Source organism: Physeter macrocephalus, chromosome 13 (genome assembly GCF_002837175.3).
Source record: "Physeter macrocephalus isolate SW-GA chromosome 13, ASM283717v5, whole genome shotgun sequence".
NCBI classification, from domain to species: domain Eukaryota; kingdom Metazoa; phylum Chordata; class Mammalia; order Artiodactyla; family Physeteridae; genus Physeter; species Physeter macrocephalus.
The window spans coordinates 65,763,767-65,780,040 of record NC_041226.1 but is presented as its reverse complement, the minus strand read 5'-3'; the positions used below and the strand labels follow the sequence as shown (position 1 = coordinate 65,780,040).

General features: G+C 39.9%; 1 protein-coding gene across 1 annotated transcript in view; it reads right to left on the bottom strand.

Moving 5' to 3' along the window:
* Positions 1 to 16,274, bottom strand: part of GPC6 (glypican 6) — a 1,083,120-nt gene that overhangs the window by 168,142 nt on the left and 898,704 nt on the right. The gene's annotated exons all lie outside the window — the stretch shown is intronic.

Genomic DNA, 16,274 nt, shown 5'->3' with positions numbered 1-16,274 from the left:
CCCTGCATCGGCAGGCGGACTCTCAACCACTGCGCCACCAGGGAAGCCCTGTCTAGTTTTAAATGCTTAACTCCTTCCATTTTTATGGGTGGAAAAGAGTGCTGGTAGTCTGAAGGGCTGCTTGATCTTATTGAGCAGTTCAGTTCGCTGAAGCCCCACTTCAGAAAGAGTGGTTTTGGGATTCTCAACAGCCTGAATTAGAAGAATTTTATGTGTACTTCTCTGACAGAATCCAAACCCGAGTCAAAATTCAATATAGAGCCATTACCACATGCTTGTGTTTAAATTTCAGAGTGAGAAAGAAATGCCATCCCAGATTTAAATAGCAACCATTGGTGAGTGCTTGTCTCTGTGAAGTGCTACTGTGCCTGGCACTGGTAAACATCTCCTTTACTCTTCATGACACCCCAATGTAGGTTTAATTATGCCCATTGTACAGATGAGAAAATGGAGGCCCTGAGAGATTATGCAATTTGCCCTGGGTTACGCAGTGAGATAATGGCAGAGCTAAGATTAGAACCAGCATCTGGGTGATGCCAATGCCTGGGTTTGTAACCTCCTGTTTTTCTTCTTCTTTTTTATATTACACAGGACATAAACATTGTTTGCTTTGTCGAAGGGGATGACAACAGTTTTTTTATAGTTAGAGCTTGAATTTTTCTATTGAATACAGTGTTCAGCATCCTTGAACAATGATGGGACAGAATAACTAATAGGGCTGTAGAACATCCTGTAACCCAACTGTCACTGTGGCTTTACAGATTGATGGGCTGTTGCCACACCCTCTCAAGGAAAGATGTACCCCTGGATTCACAGAGGGTGGCAATTAGCATACAGAGTCTCATGCATTATTGTCTTTCTACTTTCTCTTTCTATATCCCATCATTTTGAAATGGGGTAAAGAGACAATGCTCACAAAGAGTACCTGACATTTTAATTTCCGTACAAATATGCCTAAAGTCATTGATTTAAAGTTCAGAAACAGTTGTAAGTTTTGGACACTTCTGAAAATAAGAATATCTCCATGTTTACAAAAATGTTGGTATAGATTAAACTAAGATAAGATATAATTTTGGCTAATTTGCAATCTATGCTTACTAATGTTGGGATCCCAAACAATGTCTCTGTTAGTTATTCTGATGATGAAGGCAGCATTCAGTAGAAAAATTCAAGCTCAAGACATGAATTTACAAAAGATAATGATGGTAGCCCCTACTCTGAGAGGTGATTAAATATTCATTGTCTGTAATGTGCATAGGGGCATTGCAAGGTACAAATGGAAATCTCCATTTCACAGATGAGGAAACCGAGGCTCAGAGAGTTTAAGAAGTTTGACCAAACTGGATTGAGACCCAGGTCTTCTGACCTCAAATCCAGGCTCGCTCTCTGGCTTCCATATAAGTAAGGCTGAGCTTCCTAGAGAAACTTGTTATAAAGTGAATGTCCATTATAATAAAGAGAGGACCTTAAATTTTTGTTTTCCTCTCTGCTAAAGAAAGTTTATGCCATATCTGGGCTAGAGTGGAGTAAAGGCTGATCTTATCATAGTTTATGGACTGAGACTTTTTAAAGTAGGTTTCAGGGTTCTGACTGCTATGTGTGAATAAGTAAGCTCTGGAGAAGGGCCTGGAAAAGAGAGGGCATGGAGGGGGGTAAGTCAACTTCCAGAGGCCAGATGGTTCTGCTTTCTGAGAGCAGAGGGGCCTGAGCACCTCTTGGAAATGTGTCACCTCTCCTGTGTGTCATATTTAGCCTCAGGATGCTACTCTCTTATCATTCTGATTTACTTAAAGTTAGGGCAAGTGACAGAACTGGTAAGAATGCTGTCAACTTTTCAAAAATTCATAAAAATAACTGGATATTTATATAGTGCTTTGCAGTATACATGGTTCTTTCTTGTATGTTCTTTCTTACTTCATGATGTAATACAACACAAACAAACAAGCAAAAAATCCCAACAACACTAGAAGTTTATGACTTAAATTCGTCATGTTCTTTCTGAGTTTCCTCCTGTGTAGGTGGAGATAGAAAAATAATAACACGGCCACAGTGGTGGTAATTGCATAGTCTTACACGATAGCTTAGGAGAAGTCTAGACTTGAACAGACAAGAGCAAAACAAAGGATTCTTTAGCTCGCTTACAGAGGGATGGGTATGATGAGGAATAAAGTGCAGGAAATTAGAAAGATAAAACAATCATTTAAATAAGTGTTAAGATATGTTTGGGGTCTTCCCTGGTGGCGCAGTGGTTAAGAATCTGCTCTCCAATGCAGGGGACACGGGTTCGATCCCTGGTCTGGGAAGATCCCACATGCCGTGGAGCAGCTAAGCCCGTGCGCCACAACTGCTGAGCCTGCGCTCTAGAGCCCGTGAGCCACAACTACTGAGCCTGCGTGCCTAGAGCCCGTGCTCCACAGGAGTAACCCCCGCTCGCTGCAACTAGAGAAAGTCCGCGCGCAGCAACGAAGACCCAACGCAGCCAAAAATAAATCAAATTAAAAAAAAGAAATGTTTGGAAGAGATTGACTTTCATTCCTGCTACAGATTCATATCTGACATGTGTGTCCTTTTTAACAAAGAATAGGAAATAATATTAAAATTTTGCTTTAAAAAAATGTACTTGAAAAACACAGTACCACAACAGTGTGATAACACCTTTTGGGTTACTACAGAAATATTGATGGTTATTTTTTTTTTTTTCCTTTGGCCTTGTGGCTTGCGGGATCTTAGTTCCCTGACCAGGGATCGAACCCTTGCCCCCTGCAATGGGAGCATGGAGTCCTAACCTCTGGTCTGCCAGGGAGTTCCCTTTGACGGTTATTTTAAATGTTACCATCAGTGAAGTTAAACCTGCTCCCTTTGCTTTTGGCATTTTCCTGCTTCATTTGTCTAGGTTTGAAAGCAAAATTAAAATAAAATTTCTGCGTGAAAATATAATATAAAACAAAATAGTTGCATATTTGTTTAATACGAGATGCTTTTGCATAAAAAAAGAGACTAAGATTCTTAAGACCAGATTCTTGTTCCAATATAATCAAATGTAACAAAAGTTGAGGGCAGTTTTGTAATTCCAAAGGCCTGGTAGTTCTCACTGAAGGCTTAGACCCATCCATGTAAAAAGACATGTCAGGAAAGACATCTTGTTTGTAATATGTCAGCTTAAGCTTATGCTATTATTCAAGTCATAGCGTCACTGAACACCAAGGTAACAGTGTTTTCCCATTTTATTTTCATTTGTCCCATTTGGATATCACACACTTATAAAGCATGTAGAAAAAAATACATTTAAGAAAATGATTATTTTAGGACAAATCTGCCTGCCTACAGTTATATGAATTGGGAAACTTGATCAGACAAAGCCCACAGCAAAATCATATTCTAGAATTCATGGAAGCAGGTGATTGTAGACCTAGTCGGTAATGTTGAGAGAATTCTAAGCCTTTTGTTTTCCCAAGAAAAAAGATGCAGCTAGTTAGGAGCTGGGCATCGAAGTGAATTTTATCCTAAAACACCACTCAAATTCACCGCACTCGCTGGCTTACTTTGCATACTAGCTCATGCTTTGTAAGCTCATTACTGAGGGTGAGGAGTAGAGAATTTGCTCGTGTGTGTGTGTGTGTGTGTGTGCACATGTGTGTGAGCACGTGTGTATGTGTGTATAGGATCAGAGATGAGGCAATATTTGACATATATCCTTTTCTATTTAAAATTTCACACATTCTTAAGACAAGAGACCAGGCTGAAAAAAATAGTATCCAGATACTTTTCTTTCTTTTTCTTTAAGGGGAATGTCACACCTCAAACTGTGTATTTGCCCAAGTGCTGAAAACAGGTTAATTAAATGAATCTATTTCAACAAATTCCTTGGGCAAACAGACTACCATAGGGGCACATAAAGAATGTGAGCATTAATTGCATTTGAGATTAGCCCTATTGAATTAAATTATCACACACTGATGCCCTTTGTGGTTAAACCATAAATAGTAGGCGTTTATACATCCAGCTATTGATACTCTTACTATAAAACAGTCCTTCCATCAGTATGGGAAGGTTTAACCCAGAAAAAAAAAACTCCATTCTTAGTTAATAGTAAAAGAAACTTCTTGAAAATTACATAAAAGGAACATTGACGGTCTATTTTATTATGTTTAGTGCTTTGGGGGAAAATAGCTGGATTCTTTGTCTTCCTAAAAAAAAAAAAATCTTTAGGTAACTCCAGTTCAAGATAAGTTTTCTAACATACAATGCCAAAAAAAAGATAAAACCAAAGTACCTAATAAAAAATCCAATTTGTTGATAGATTAATTAAATTCCCTACCTACCCAACCCTGACTGAATCTGTCCCAAGGGGGTGAAATTGAAAGATGAGTTTGCTAATTAATGTTAATACAATGAATGGCACAATTAGAATTCACAAAAGAATGAACATCCCTTGGTGAGAGAGACAGTAAAAGCGTACAGGGGAATTCTCCAAATATGCACAAGCTATTTAGAATAGAACAACTGAAATTCTATTAAATTTGATTTGACAATGATAATGCCTGAGGTAACCTTATAGAGAAATGTAAATCAAATATGAAATAACTATTATTTCAGGATTATCGTTAATCACAGTTTGATAACTTCAGTCCAAAACTCAAATCTTAAGAGACTGAAAGTATTTCTGGCTTTCCTGATTACAGATACTTGTGCTATAAGAGAATACTCAACATACTATCTCAGCCTCTGTGAAGAGAACAAAATAGATTTTCTCAAAAAATATATGTTGTCCTATTATTCATTTCAAATGTTTAACAGGTAAAGTTGACTGTGTGTATTTACACTGCCAGAAATGGCCACAATTCTTCCCTCTCTGTATTGTATTCCTTGCAATTTGATTTGCAGCTTCTCCTATCAAAAAGCAAGGTGTATTTCTTTACTCTTTGAGGCTGGGATGTTCTGTGACTTGATTTATCTAATAGAACCCAGTTCCAAATGAGGCCCCCAGAGGCCTCTAGCCTCTGCTCAATGTAACCTTGCTACCACCAAGTGAACATGCTAGGCTGTTCTAGGCTGGGTTAGGCTGCTGGAGGATGACAGAGCACACGGAACAGACAGAAATCATCCCAGCAAAGGCTATTCTAGACCAGTCAGGCTTCTGCCAGTCCAAGAGGTGACCGGGGAAGCATGAGTGAGCCCACTGGAGACCAAAAGAACCACCCAGAAGACCCTAGGCCAAATAGATGAGCTAAAAATCATAAATAAATAAACAGCTAATTTTTTTTATTAACCCACTTAATCTGGGGTACTTTGTTATGCGGCAAAAGTTGGAAATTTGCATAGAACTATTAGTTTTCTTTAACCATTTACAAGACATTGTTCATCCAGCTCAATTTACAATGGTCACAGATAATAGTGATTATTACTTTTGATGGCCTTAGCCACTTGGTATCTTTCCAGATACAGAAAAACTTCTTCCAAGTTAGAGGGAGTAAGATAAGTTAAAAGCACAGGCTCAAATCCCAGCTTGAGTACTAAGATTTGATAGTGACTTAATAGCTGACATGTCTATGCCTTGATTTCTTCACCCCCCCCAAAAATGGAGAAAATGACAATGCAGATGTTATAATGTATGTGTGAGGATTCACTGAGGTGATGAGGTGATGTATTTTCAAACACTCAGTACATACTTCCTCAACATATGTTAGCCTATTCTGATTACTTAAAGGGATTCCAGGGACTTCCCTGGTGCTCCAGTGGTTAAGAATCTGCCTTCCAAAGCAGGGGATACGGGTTCGATCCCTGGTTGGGGAACTAAGATCCCACATGCCACGGGGCTACTGAGCCTGCGTGTGCAACTTCGGAGCCCGTGAGCTCTGGCGCCTGCGGGCCACAACTAGAGAGCCCACGTGCCACAACTAGAGAGCCTACATGCAACTAAGACCCAACGCAGCCAAATAAATGAATAAATAAATAAATATTAAAAGAAAAGGGATTCCAAGCCATTTACCTTGAAGGATATAGCTGAGATCACTGCACAAGGTAAGAGATCATGTAAGACAAGCAGCAGATACATTTTACATAGTTAAGTACAAGTAGAGCTCTATTATGTTTTCTTCTGCCTTTAGATAATTTTAAACACCTAACGATTCTACATGTGCTACATGCACTCAGTATTTCGCGTCCTTCAGCTAGTGCCTAAAACAGCTGGGAAATTCAATTACTGCACATAATTAACAACAATGATAATATTAGCATGTGGCAAGTATTACAGATCTTACGGTGGGAACAAATAAGCTTCAAAGACGTGAAGTGCTGTTCCCAGGTTCATGTATCAGTGAACAGTTCAACAAAGAAAAGACTTTTAAGTACTCTTGATTGTGTTTGCTGTCAGGAACTACTTCTACCTCACGGGCCAAGGTTTTCATACATATTGATGAACGAAAGGAAATCACCACTTGTTTGAAATAAGGATTGAGACATTAAAGAAAAAAAGATAGGTTGATTGCTGATCTATTCTGTGTGGGACTAATAGGCCTACGATATTGAATGTCAGTTTTTCTTTTTTAATAGGAAAATAAGTTTCCTACTATGTCGAGTCACGAGGTAGACCCATTTTTCCAGGTTACAGAATTGGATGGAAAAGAAGGTGCAAATGAGGTCCTCACTGATTTTGTAGACAATGAGAGATGTTGATTGGGGAAAATTTAACGGTCACTTCAAGGCATGGTTAATTAGCCCCTTTCACCAAGAATTTGGTGAAATTTGCACACCTGATAAGTCTAAAATATGAAATCTTATTGATAAATCTCTCATCCACCCAATGCTGCACAGAATTCTTTGTCATATTGTGCTAGACTCTTCTCCCCATTGTAAATTGCTCCCTGGAAATTGCATTGGCTTTTTCAGGAACTCTGTGTATAATAGGGCCATGAAAATGACAGATACTGAGCTTGTGGTCTTTAGGCCAAAGCCCCAGCAAGAATACTGGTTCCACAAGTTTCTCTTTAACTTTGGACAAGTCATTTAAACTCTCAAGCGTCTAGTTCCCATGTCTGTAAATTGGTGATAATATCAGTTGCTTTGTAGGATTATTATTATTTTTTTTTTTTTGTGGTATGCGGGCCTCCCTCTGCTGTGGCCTCTCCCGTTGCGGAGCACAGGCTCCGGACGCGCAGGCTCAGCGGCCATGGCTCACGGGCCCAGCCGCTCCGCGGCATGCGGGATCCTCCCAGACCGGGGCGCGAACCCGGTTCCCCTGCATCGGCAGGCGGACGCGCAACCACTGCGCCACCAGGGAAGCCCCGACACACCATTATTATTTATCTCTACCTGTGAGGTGACAGATACAATGAGGTTTAAATTAACTTTTCATATATCACCCAACTAGTAAGTGACCAACCTTACATTATTAACTTCTAAGCATGCTATGTGCCGCTCCGCGGCATGTGGGATCCTCCCAGACCGGGGCGCGAACCCGGTTGCCCTGCATCGGCAGGCGGACGCGCAACCGCTGCGCCACCAGGGAAGCCCTGTAGGGTTATTAATGCTCAGAATAGTGCCTAAGTAAACACAGGTGCTATTATTAGCATGCTGAGCCTTTTCTATCTAACCTATTTCCTCTTAATGACTCTTGTTATCCTCCCCCCAATCCAAACATAAACATATTCCTTAAATAATCTTAATTTTTGATTACTTATTACAATTGTCAAAAATAACCCTTGCTTTTTGCAGCAATGAGACAAAAGGTAAATGCATTTTTCCTTAATGTTTATATTGGCAATGTTTTTTATGGATACAGAGTTGAAACTTCTTGATACATTATTTTTTATTTGCTTAATCTTGGTTATTAAATCCAATAAGTATTCAGAATCCATATCTTGGTATATGAATAAACTCTTACTAAAGATTTATTAATTATGTTAGGCAACTAAAGTATCATTTTAGGCACAGAGGCAGCAAGATTTCTAACATTTCTAGGCTGTGCAAAAAACCCAACTAAAACCATGAGCCAAATGGTAAGTTTTTTTTTTTTTTTAAATGAAAGCTTCTTTATTTATTTATTTTTGTCTGCGTTGGGTCTTCGTTTCTGTGCAAGGGCTTTCTCTAGTTGTGGCAAGCGGGGGCCACTCTTCATCGTGGTGCTCGGGCCTCTCACTATCGTGGCCTCTCTTGTTGCAGAGCACAGGCTCCAGACGCGCAGGCTCAGTAGTTGTGGCTCACGGGCCCAGTTGCTCCGCGGCATGTGGGATCATCCCAGACCAGGGCTCGAACCCGTGTCCCCTGCACTGGCAGGCAGATTCTCAACCACTGTGCCACCAGGGAAGCCCGATAAGTTTTTAATATATGTACGGGATAGAAAGGAAAGTTGGTAATCAGTGGCACTTTCGGCTACACTTATGTCACCATTGGTCTTGTCTGCTTCAGAAACAACACTCACATACCAACCCAAAGTAGTCTCTTTGTAGAATGAAAAAAATTGACTGTGAAGGTTTCTGATTTACAAGTGTAAACTCACTTATTCACTCAGAAATTTCTGACTCGAATAAAACAGTACTAAGCTGTAAAACATTTTCAAGCTGTAATACAGGATTTGTTTTTTCTGCCGTTTCCATTTGTAGTTGGAGCTTTTCCACTTGTGTTAAGGTATTTAGACTTTAAGTACCGAAAAAATAAAAGTTTATTCATAATGTTTTTATTTCCTCTATGTACTAAAGTAATTCCTCTGCATGATTTCACATGCAAATGTACAACTTTAAGTAAAGAAGAAACCTTAGCTTTGTACTGTGATCATAAAAAAATCCTACTCAGTGTGTTCAACTCTGTGTTTTAAACAAATTATAGTTTACTCTGACTTCTACTTCTTACCGTATTGTAATTTCATGCAATTTGACATATGCTTTACCTCAAATTATGTTATTTTAGGTAGTATTTACCTAAAGTATAGGTAGTGTTGAAGAACCATTATCAAAAATGTTAAACTTTTTATCATAAAAAATTCTAAACATACAGAAAAACGGAACAAATAACGCAATGAACACCCACTTACAGACCACTCGGCTCCAACAATTATGTGTTCTTTTGTCATTAATTTTCCTAATATTGAATTTCATAAAATGTATGGTATTTGGAAAGACTGTGAGGTTGGCTACTATGATATTATCAGAACTAGATATTAGTACTCATTTTTTCTGATATTGTGTTAAATAATGATGGAAAACAAAGCACTGTTTTTCTTCCTTCTACTGTTTAAAATGAGATGAGACCTGCATGGCTTTTTCTTCTCAAGTTATTCTTTATTTTAATGGTGTGTTTCTGTAGGAGCATTAAAGTGTACTCTGCTTGCAGATCAATATGCCACTGACTAAATATAGATTTACTTACGAGGTAGACTGAAAGGAGCCACGTTGGACAAGTGAGTAAATAATGTCTCTTTTAACAAGTTCATAATTATGTATTTATTACATGAGCTCCTCCACAATAGCTCCAGGGAAGAGTGACAGACCCTGCCTAAACAACGTTTATTCTAACAACCAAACCATATAGTGGGAGCAGTCATGGGACCGGAGCACAAAGCATTTGAAGGAAACAAACCAAAATGAGTCATACTATTGCTTTTTCTTCCTTCTTGAGAAGAAAGATGAGAACAAATGAGGTTAAGAAAAACACTGTCTGCAGAAACCAGGGAAACCTAAAGACATTCATTTAATTTGGGATATTTGACACATGTTGTATCAATGAAGAAGGGGAAATAAAATATTATACATATGTATTATGTGCACTTATATATAATTTATACATTAAATATAAATTGCATATATATATAACTGATATATGGTATACAGCAATTAAAATATTATTTAAATAAAATAATAAACTACTGAAAGTGGTCTCTTAAATGAGAAAAAGAAAAAGGAAAAAAAATCCCTGCATCTCGGTCTGTGTACTGCCATGACTCGATGCTTTGTGAGTATGGTCCTTTCTGTATAGAATTCTTTCCCACCTCTTTTCCACTTGAATTTCTATTCTTTTTTAAGAGGCAGCTCAACTATCATCTCCTTCTGAAAGTTTTCCCTAACGAATCTTGGCAGCCAGTCATTTCCCTCTCTATTAACTATAATAGCTAACATGTACTGAGTGTTTACTGATATGCTAAGTGCTATATATTCCTTACCTGACTTAGTTGTCCAACAGCCTTACGAAGTGGGCACTTATTATGCCCCATTTCAGAGGAAACTGAGGTTTTAAGAGATGAAGTGACTTACCTAAAGTCACACTTTGTAACATTTCTGTTAGAGCCCGTCTCAAAAATAACATTAACATTTACTTCATTGGGACAGGGGGAGGATTTAAAATATGTGTCTGTTAAGATTTCCTTTCTTTTTAATCCCTAAAGTTTCTAATTATTTTAAAATGTACCCAGGGTTTGTTTTAATGAGGTAGGATAAAACACAGGAACAGAGAAATGAATGTCATGAAGGAAGAAGTTTATACTCAGAGATCTCTAAAAACCGGAGACCTGGCATGTCATGCAGGGCCACATGGGGAAGCACCAGGGTCCTTCAGGAGGCGGAACGAGTGAGGCAAAAGCATGGTCAAAGCCTTTATTGTGGTTTTTGTGGAAAGGAATGGGCAAGGTGGGGTAGGTATGCTGAGCATGTTTAGGATTGGATAGTTTGAATAATTTCAGCAGGCTCTGGGCTGTGGGAGGTGTCTCTAGTTGTCTGGTACCTGGCCCTGGGATGATTTAGGGCCAAGGGAAATATTGGCTTGATGTGTGAGAGTTTGATAAGGGAGGTCTTTGGCAGTATGGGCCCTGGGTTGGTTGGTTCACATATGAAAGGCGTGTTCTTGGGCAAGTTGCCTACTATGTGTAGGAACTAATGAGTCCTGGTAGGGACCATCTTTCCAGGATTAACAAGACCTCAAGATGTCAAAGCATCATAAAATACAGAAAATAGAAAAACATGATTAATACACTAACCGTATTAGAAAACTCAGGGAGTCCTGCGGAAGATGACTGCTCAGACTTCACTACTGCAATTTTGGGCTGGATGACTCTTTGTTTGTTCAGCCCCCTGCCTTGGGTGTTCAGTAGCATCTCTGGCCTCTACCTACTAGATACCAGAACTCCCCCCTCAAGACCCCCACCCCTACCCCCCACCCCAACACATAAATGTGACAAGCAGTAATGTCTCCAGGCACTGTCAAATATCCCCAGGGCAAAATCACCCCCGGCTGAGAACCAGTGTTCCAGATAACTCAGTTTAGTTTGGTCATGTTTTCACATAGCTCCTCTCATTATGGATCCTGAAAGCCTTTTATCATTCATATTTGAAATAATCTTCAATGGCAGAGAAATGGTCTCATTTCCCCTGGTCTCAGAGAGGAAAATGAAGTCACAAAGCATAGATTACTAAATGGCAAATTCAAGATGAGTCTTAGCAGATGCCGTCTGAAAAGACAATCATGAACTCCTGGGGGAAGAGATTAAGAATTGGTCCAGGTGGCTCTCTGCCTTGGAAGCAGGACAGAGACTTTCCCAAGCTGCTCTAGCTGTGCTTTGGTGAGGAGAGAAGGCCAGCAGGCCCGGAAAGTTCCACAGGACTCACCTGCCTTGCCTGCTATCAGAAAGCTTACATCACAAATAGGTAGCTTTGTCTTTTGGTTTCTTATTTTCTTCTACACGATGGACATCCATCCAATAAATGGACAAGCTCTAAGTTGACTGACATCAATACTGGATGTGAAAACAAGGCAAGGCCCATCATGAACATTTGAGATTTGCTATAATATGATGGGCCAGATGTTCACAAATGTGAAAGCACATGCCTGGGGATTTGAGTGTAACCTCAAGTTCTTTGATTTTTCAATACTCCTGTTTGCTGGACTCTGATTAGCAGTGACTGAGAAACTATGTGGATAAAGTTAGAAAGCCACATGGTAGCCTGAATGAGAAAACCAAACGCAGAGAAGGATCAAAGAGGCACATGTTCTTACAGGGAACAGATACTTTTAGCACACAGTAAAATGCTCACATATCACATTAACCTTGTCTTCATATTATCCATGATCACAAAATATTTCATTCCTTTTTTTTTCAGGGAGAAGACTGTTAAAACTGACCTAGAGTTGCGGATATTGAATTTAAAATGTGTCAAGTTCTTATTATTGAATTTTTGATTTATATAACTTTTGGATTCCTAGTTTATTAAGTCACGTTTTGCCTCATAAATTGAGAAAAATATTTGCTAAGAGATAAATGTTCATTAAAGAAATATTTGTTGAATATAAGCATTAGGAATACAGTGGTGCTGGACAGGGCAGACTGGGTTCTATGAGGCTTGATGGAGCTTATATTCTAACGGGGGAGAACAGGAAACTTGAACATAATTTATTCTAGTGACAGAATTTATAAAACCTTCTCTCCCAATCTGCTCACGGTTCAACAAGCAAAGGGAACTAATACCTTCGAATAAAATATCTGAACTTCGTATTTATTTGAAAAATAAATTTCAAACCCAAGGCTTTTAGAAGTTCAAATCTATAGGATGTATTGTTTCTGGAGGTATTATATGTGTTAATGATGTTACACAGAGCCCTAAAGGCAGGTAAATCTGACCTAATTAGAATAGTGATTGAAGAAAAAGTCTTTATTACCAGTGATACACTCTCACTTCAAAATGGATTAAGTATGCGGTATAGAGAGAAATGGCTTCTTGATTTATGTATTTTGTTGTTGTACTTTTGTAGGCTTTAGTTGGCATACTAAAGCAGTCACACCTTCAAGCTCTAAAATTTAGAGGATATATTTATTTCTCATTGTGTGGAACGCACATAATTCTTAGGGGCTGCCCTGATTCTCTGGAGGATTAGGTATATTTTTATCCACATTTGTTTTTGGTTTAATACCCTTTTTGTTTATCAGCTTAACGTATTTATGTATTATAGAAAGCTGGAATTTTGTATACAAAGGATTTGGCCAAGTTTTGCTGTTTGGTTTCTATTCCTCCTTTCTTCTGTGTCACTTAAACCCAACCCTTTCAAGAAAAAGAAAAAAAAATACAAAGCTACTATTTTCTTCAGTGCTTTAGTAAGTGTAAATTTACTGGCTATACCTTCAAAGTTATATGTTTAATTGCATGATGCAGATAAAAGGACACAGTAATTTTGCTGAGGCCTTGGTGAAAATGGCAGTGAATTCATACTTTAATGTATACCCCTCTGGCTGCAAACAGAGCAGTGACAGAAAAACTATAAAAAAGGGGGGAAAATTCATAGAGATGAAGTGATACGAAATATGAAAGAGCAGATATAAGATGTGAAGTATGGACTGAGGAGCTCCAACATGCATTTGATAGAGACAAAAATGGAGAGGATAGCAGAGAAGAAATTTGGAGAGGTAATAGTGGAGAATTCTCCAGCAATAAAGAAAACCATGAGTTCTGAGATTAAAGTAATTGTGGTGTTACATCCCCAGTCCTGATCTAGCCGGTATAAAAATAATTTAGAATTGAGACAGAAATATTCAAGTGCTGTGTTGGAGGGAATGTCAACACAGGTTTAAAATTAATGGGTATTGTCTTTCAAGTGAAAAGCACTACCTTAATATTTATTATGGTGATTCTAAGGACAAAGGAGATTAACTATGACACATCATTTATTTTTTACAAACTCTGGAAAACAACAGGAAGTCATAATTTGAGATAATGTAATTGTATGAAGCTTCTCATTGCCTTCCAGAAACAATAAAGATGCATTCTTTCAGTGATTCTATTCACAATCGTGTATACGTGCTTCCCTTCTGAACTTTTATTTTCTTTTATTTTACAGACTAAAGAGGATCTAGTAAAACCTGGATTTTTAAAAATTCCAGTACTATAAATGTAGGCCCTACTAATGAATTCCATGTTTATAAATATACAAGTTCACTTAATCTACTGCTTCCGGGGGCACTTGAAATGACAAGGGTTCCAAAAGAATCACCTGAGACCGTCCGGTCAAGGAATCTGGTGCTTTGTCTCGAATGCTATCAGCAATGAGGGTTTGGAAATAGGGTTATTTTCTAGCTATCACGGAGAGTTCTCTTTTCATTTCCTACTGCACTAGAAAAGGGCCCTCATTCTTAGAGGTCTTCACGTGGGTCTCCCCCTTCCACCTTCAGTGGCCCCTCCCCTCACCTACTCCTGGGCTCTGCTAACCTCACCTTCCTAAACACCACCCATCCCTCTGAGGCAAGTTCTAGCACAACTAACTCCATCACCTCATCCAGCTTCCCATTCAGTGAAGTCTGTTTCTTCTGTCTCTGGCATTTCCTTGTCTCAATGCCTCTTGCATTTTCTTGCAGCTATGAGAACTCTCATATCTTTTTATTTAGTGAAATTAATGCATCAATAGGATTGCCTTTAGCTCTTGATATGCCAAAATGTATCAAGGATTGAGTGCCAGAAACTCTTGAGAATTTACAAAGAATTTTAACTCATGACTGCCCCTGTTTTGAAGGAATGTACAATGTAATTGAAGACTGAAGATCGGCCATTAATTCATCTGAAGAAAACTAGAGCTACATGGCAATATATAAGTGTCAGGGGAGCAGAAAGATTATGAACTGGTTTAGGGCCCACCATTCACTGAATTATCCAGTTTTCGTCCTATTTAGCGTTTATCATGTTGATATCTTCTTTTTTTTTTTTTTTTTTTTTTGCGGGCCTCGCACTGTTGTGGCCTCTCCCGTCGCGGAGCACAGGCTCCGGACGCGCAGGCTCAGTGGCCGTGGCTCACGGGCCCAGACGCTCCGCGGCACGTGGGATCTTCCCGGACCGGGGCTCGAACCCGCGTCCCCTGCATCAGCAGGCGGACCCTCAACCACTGCGCCACCAGGGAAGCCCTATCATGTTGATATCTTAACGATGATTTTATTGATTGGTTGCTGTTTACTACAGGCTTCCAGGTACAGTTCAGTAGGTGATCAGGAAATATATTTGGTATCTTTATCATAGTTCATGCCTAATAAGAGCTGAAAAGTGAGAAGGAAGAGGCAATATGTTGTCTTCCCCAAAGGTGCTAAGATATTTTCTGTTGTGTTTCACTTTCTGGATAACAACAGGGCCTGGACTGTGATGTTAGTTCCAACGTTAAGCATCCCAGTCTCAGAAGCAAACCGTTCCAGGAGGAGCTGACTTCCTGTGTTTCCTATTGACATCACCGAGCCCAGGCTCTGTCTGTGCCCGCCGCGCCCATGTCAGCATATTCAGGTGATTCATTTCTGTTGCCTGTATCCTGATCAGCCTCAGCATCTGATCACATAATGCATCACTGTCAGACCCCCTGACTCCTTGATATCTTGGTCCCTGTGAGAGGCCTGGAGATCAAATCATGCCTGATAGCTCAACCCACAGCCAGAACACCCTGCCTGAGGAAATGAAGCATGGGGGGCGCATTTCTGTATGCTAACTTTATGCAACCTCCCTGACAGCTCCTGATGATGTTGCCGTTTTCCACGGAGCCCCTTAATTTATTTGATGTTAATCACTTTGTTAGGTCCTGTAATAGAATCAGTCAATTGTCAAGCGCTGTCGCGTCGCATGCCACCCACGGTACGTCTGGCGCTGCCTCTTTCCTGCCATCACTGAGGTGCAGGCTTATTGGGCCCTGGTCATCTCACGTGAACTGCACTTTCCTCCAATGTCCCTGTATCATGTTGTTCAAACTGAGTGTGGCTGTGGAAGTGACTTTGGCATTTGGCCTCGACACAATGAAGATCTCAGAACACCTCGCTTTAGTTGCTCTTGAACTCCAATCAATACAAATCGTCCGCAAAACCTACGCAAAGAAGAATTCTTTAGGATATTAACAAATCTGTCATCTCAGTCTACCCACTGAGTTTAATTTTTCCAGCCATGCATACCAGCATGCCCCTACTTAAAGTCTCTTTTGTGTTCCTGCCATATTGCTTTAACCTTTCAATTTTCCACCACCAGATCTGTACTTGAATAGAGACACCACTAAAAACGGATTTCCCCTAGTACAGCTGAATGTAAAGAACAGAGATCATCATTCTAAGCCTCTCCTCCCAACCCAGTCTGCTCTGTAATATGCAGGTTTAGGGCTTCCCTGGTGGCGCAGTGGTTGAGAGTCTGCCTGACGATGCAGGGGACGCGGGTTCGTGCCCCGGTCCGGGAAGATCCCACGTGCCGCGGAGCAGCTGGGCCCGTGAGCCATGGCCGCTGAGCCTGCGCGTCCGGAGCCTGTGCTCCGCAACGGGAGAGGCCACAGCAGTGAGAGGCCCGCGTACC